General features: G+C 54.5%; 1 protein-coding gene across 2 annotated transcripts in view; it reads left to right on the top strand.

Moving 5' to 3' along the window:
- Positions 1-5,027, top strand: part of LOC119275809 (lysosomal amino acid transporter 1 homolog) — a 13,332-nt gene that overhangs the window by 6,616 nt on the left and 1,689 nt on the right. The window lies entirely within an intron of this gene.

Genomic DNA, 5,027 nt, shown 5'->3' with positions numbered 1-5,027 from the left:
TGGAAAATCCATCCTACCACTCGGTGGTAGTTGTTAGATGTGTATAGTCTCTTTTCGGTATATCCCCATTGTATAAGGGGTTCCCTGCACTTTACCACACATGTATATGTATTGGCCTTTGGCTATCAGTAAAGCTCAGTTGCTCTTTATCCAACATGGTATCAGATGTTAGGTTCCTCTCTCCCCCGCACGCTGCAACTCCGTGCTAGATTTCTCCCGATTCCGGCCTGTCCCGTCCCGGATCCGGCTGCCCCGGCTAGGTCCCTCCTGTCTCGCGCCCGGCCGGCCTCGTCCACGACCCAGCTACCTACCCATCTGCCTCGCCGGCACCCGTTGTCGGCCGCTCCCTCGCGCCTCCGTCGCTGCCCGGTCCAGCCGCTCCCCTCCCTCCCGCCGAGCTCTGCTCTAGCTCTAGCTGTTGCCGCCGGCCGCTGGGCTCTGCTCGCCTGGCCTTGTGAGCGAGCGTGCGGGCGGCCTGCGAGAGGCCCGCGCGTGCGCGTGCGGGAGGCTCGCGAGCGAGCGCTCGATCCAGTGCCTGAGGGCCACGCTCTCCTCGATCCAGCGAGCGAGCGAGCACGCGAGGTGCCTGATCCCCTCGATCTCGCGTGAGCGTACTGGATCCCCTCGATCCAGTGCGTGGGATTTCCTGTTTCTGTCGACTCCAAAAGAGAGAGAGAGAGAGAGAGAGAGAGAGAGAGAGAGAGAGACAATCAGCATGTCTTTGTCTTGCTATGTAGCTGTTCCTCGGTGCTCGGTGATCTTCGATGGCACCAACTATGCTGAGTTTGTGGGGTTCATGCGTATCCACATGCGCGGACTTCTTCTGTGGGGTGTTCTCTCTGGCGAGGTACCCTGTCCGCCCTGCCCTGTTGCTCCGGTGGCTCCTGTTCCGCCGGTACCACCGGTCCTTGCTCCTGATGCTTCTCAGGCTGATCGGGATGCAGCCAAGGCCCTTGATGATGCTGCAGTTGATGCCTATGATCAGCAGATATCCGCTTACTCTGATGCCCTCTCAGTCTACTGGGATGATCTGTCTACTTACACTCAGTGGTGCAATGATGATGCTCGAGCTGCTGCTGTTCTCACTGCCAGTGTCCTTCCTCAGTTTGCTTCCGAGTTCATGGCCCTTGGCACTGTTGCAGCGATGTGGTCCTATCTTTGTCAGCGCTATCAGCCCTCTGGCGATGCTTTATACCTCTCTGTGGTGCGTCAGGAGCATGCTCTTCAGCAGGGTGACTCGTCTGTTGATGAGTTCTATTCACAGTGCTCTGCCATCTGGCGTCAGCTTGACTCACTGCGCACAGTTGTTTATGGCACTTGCCGTTGCTGTCAGACTACGCGGTCTGACTTGGAGTTTCAGAGGTTCATGAGTTCTTATCTCGTCTTCGCTCTGAGTTTGAGCCCAGGCGTGCTCACTTGCTTGCTCGTGGTCGTGTCCCTATCTCGGAGGTGCATGCCGAGCTTCGTGCTGAGGAGACACGCCTTCGCTTTGCTGGGTTGCTTCTGGTTCCGTCAGTATTGGCTGTCCGGGCTCCTGTGTCGTCTGCTTGCCTCACTGCTCCGCCGCTCCTGCCTACTCCAGGGGGGGGGGGTGAGCCGTCCTTCTTATGCTGACAAGGGCACGTCGCGCCGTGACACCGTCTGTGGTTATTGCTTCCGGCAAGGTCTCCCAGAGTCTGATTGTCGCCAAAAGAAGCGAGACCAGAGGCGCTCCTCCAGCGGGCCTCCTGTGTCTTCCTCGACTCCGTCACTCACTGACCAGGACATTGTTCGTCTCAAGCGTCTCCTTGCTTCCTCAGGCTCCTCGTCGACTGGATCTGCTGCTGCTGTGACTGTATCCTCCTCCTCACCATCGCAGGCATCTACACAGTCAGGTACATCTTCGTGGGTTCTGGATTCTGGAGCCTCTTTTCATATGTCTTCTGATTCTTTCGTGTTGTCTTCTCTCCGACTTCTTGATTCGCCTGTCAATGTTCTTACTGCTGATGGCACACCTCTTCCTGTTGCTAGTCGTGGTATTCTTTCCACTCCATCTTTTTCTGTTCCGAGTGTTTCACATGTTCCTCGCCTTACCATGAATCTTTTTTCCGCTGCCCAACTTACTGATTCTGGTTGTCGTGTCATTCTTGATACCGACTCTTGCTCCATTCAGGATCGTCGCACCAAGGCTTTGGTTGGTGCTGGCCCCCGGCGCCGTGAGTCAGAGGGCCTTTGGGAGGTTGACTGGCTTTGTGTTCCTTCCGCTGCCACCACTGATGCCAGCTCTCATGCTCTTGTCGCCTCTTCGTCTGCGTCCTTCCAACAGTGGCATCATCGCCTCGGTCACATCTGTGGCTCTCGCTTGTCTTCCTTAGTTCGTCAGGGCCACTTAGGGTCTGTATTTGGAGATGTCTCCTTACATTGTAATGGCTGCAGACTTGGCAAACAGACTCAGTTACCTTATCCCACTAGTGAGTCTGTATCTCAGCGTCCTTTTGACTTAGTTCATTCTGATGTCTGGGGTCCTGCTCCCTTTGATTCGAAAGGTGGTCATCGCTACTATGTTTTGTTTATTGATGATTTCTCTCGCTACACTTGGCTCTACTTTATGAAATCTCGTCGCGAGGTTCTCCCTATATACAAACGCTTTGCTGCCATGGTTCACACCCAGTTTGCCACACCGATTCGTACTTTTCGTGCTGACTCCGCTGGAGAGTATATCTCTCAGCTGTTGCGTGGTTTTCTCGCGGAACAGGGTACTCTTGCCCAGTTCTCCTGTCCGAGTGCTCATGCTCAGAATGGTGTTGCCGAGCGGAAGCATCGTCATTTGCTTGAGACGGCTCGTGCGCTGATGATTGCTGCTTCCCTTCCACCCCATTTTTGGGCTGAGGCTGTTTCCGCCTCCACCTATCTCATCAACATTCAGCCATCGACTGCTCTGCAGGGTGGCATTCCTATGGAGTGTCTCACCGGTCGCTCGCCTGACTACTCAGCTCTTCGTATGTTTGGATGCGTCTGCTATGTTCTTCTTGCCCCCCGCGAACGCACCAAACTGACTGCTCAGCCGGTCGAGTGTGTTTTCCTTGGCTATAGTGATGAGCACAAGGGCTATCGGTGTTGGGATCCAGTGGGTCGTTGCTTGCGCATCTCGCGTGATGTGACCTTTGACGAGTCTCGTTCCTACTACCCACGTCCTTCTTCCTCGAGTCTCTTTGTGGATGATCTCTCTTTCCTTCTCCTTCCCGATACACCATGCTATGTGCCTCCTGTGTCATCTATTCCTCCGGCATCTCCCATTCCTTCTCCTTCACCACCGACACCATCTTCTCCACCCTCCTCCTCCACCTCTCCACCATCGTCTCCAGTTCGTCGCCCTCTCTCCCCGTTTCCTGTCCACTATACTCGTCGCCCTCGTCTTGAGGATGTCTCCTCTGACGCGCCTTCCACCTCTGATGCACCTCTCCTCACGCCTTCCCCGGTTCACAACCTCCGGGCTCGGCCTCGCCCACCGCCTGATTGCTACTCTCCTGATCGGTATGGTCTCCCTGTCATCACCGAGCCCACTTCCTATCATACTGCCATGACACAACCTGAATGGCAGCTTGCGATGGCTGAGGAACTTGCTGCCCTTGAGCGCTCTGGCACATGGGAGCTGGTTTCCCTCCCTTCCGGTGTTCGTCCCATCACCTGCAAGTGGGTCTACAAGATTAAGACCCGCTCCGATGGTTCTCTTGAGCGCTACAAAGCTCGTCTTGTGGCCCGTGGTTTTCAGCAGCAGCAGGGACGCGACTATGACGAGACATTCGCTCCTGTTGCTCACATGACCACTGTCCGCACTCTCCTTGCCGTGGCTTCTGTTCGCCAGTGGCCTATCTCTCAACTTGATGTCCAGAACGCCTTTCTTCATGGCGAGCTGCGTGAGGAAGTTTATATGCAGCCACCACCGGGGTACTATGCTCCTGACGGTATGGTTTGTCGACTTCGCCGCTCACTCTATGGTCTTAAACAAGCCCCTCGCGCTTGGTTTGAGCGCTTCGCCTCTGTGGTGACTGCCGCTGGTTTCTTGCCCAGTGATCATGATCCTGCGTTGTTTGTTCACACGTCTCCTCGTGGTCGGACTCTTCTCCTTCTTTACGTTGATGACATGATCATCACTGGTGACGACTCTGACTACATTGCCTTTGTTAAGGCCCGCCTTCACGACCAGTTCCTCATGACTGATCTTGGTCCTCTTCGCTATTTTCTTGGGATTGAGATCTCCTCCACCTCTGATGGCTTCTACATCTCTCAAGAGAAATACATTCAGGATCTTCTTGCTCGAGCTGTTCTCAGTGATGACCGTACTGTTGTGACTCCTATGGAGCTCAACGTTCAGCTTCGTGCCTCTGATGGTGACCCTCTTCCTAGTCCCACTCGCTATCGTCACCTTGTTGGTAGCCTTGTCTATCTTGCTGTTACGCGTCCTGACATCTCCTATCCCGTTCACATCCTGAGTCAGTTTGTTTCAGCTCCCACCTCTGTCCGCTATAGTCACCTCCTCCGTGTTCTACGATATCTTTGTGGCACGATCTCTCAGCGCCTTTTCTTTCCTCTCTCCGGTTCTCTTGAGCTCCAGGCTTACTCTGATGCTACCTGGGCTAGTGATCCCTCTGATAGACGCTCGCTGTCTGCTTACTGTGTCTTTCTTGGTGGCTCTCTTATTGCCTGGAAGACAAATAAACAGTACAGAGGCTGAGTTGCGAGCCATGGCTATGTTGACGGCTGAGGTGATCTGGTTGTGATGGTTACTTCAGGATTTTGGTGTGTCTGCTACTACCTCGACTCCCTTACTGTCAGACAGTACTGGTGCTATCAGTATTGCGCGTGACCCGGTGAAGCATGAGCTCACCAAGCACATCGGTGTGGATGCCCACTTTGTGCGTGCCGCTGTGCAGGATCAGACTCTCGCTCTTCACTATGTGCCCTCAGAGTTACAGTTGGCTGACTTCTTCACGAAGGCACAGACTCGAGCGCAGTATACCTTTTTCCTCTCCAAACTCAGTGTTGTT

Source organism: Triticum dicoccoides, chromosome 3B, assembly GCF_002162155.2.
Source record: "Triticum dicoccoides isolate Atlit2015 ecotype Zavitan chromosome 3B, WEW_v2.0, whole genome shotgun sequence".
In the NCBI taxonomy this organism is placed as follows: Eukaryota; Viridiplantae; Streptophyta; class Magnoliopsida; order Poales; family Poaceae; genus Triticum; species Triticum dicoccoides.
Note: the sequence above shows the minus strand (reverse complement) of the source record. Positions and strands in the feature narration are given on the sequence as shown.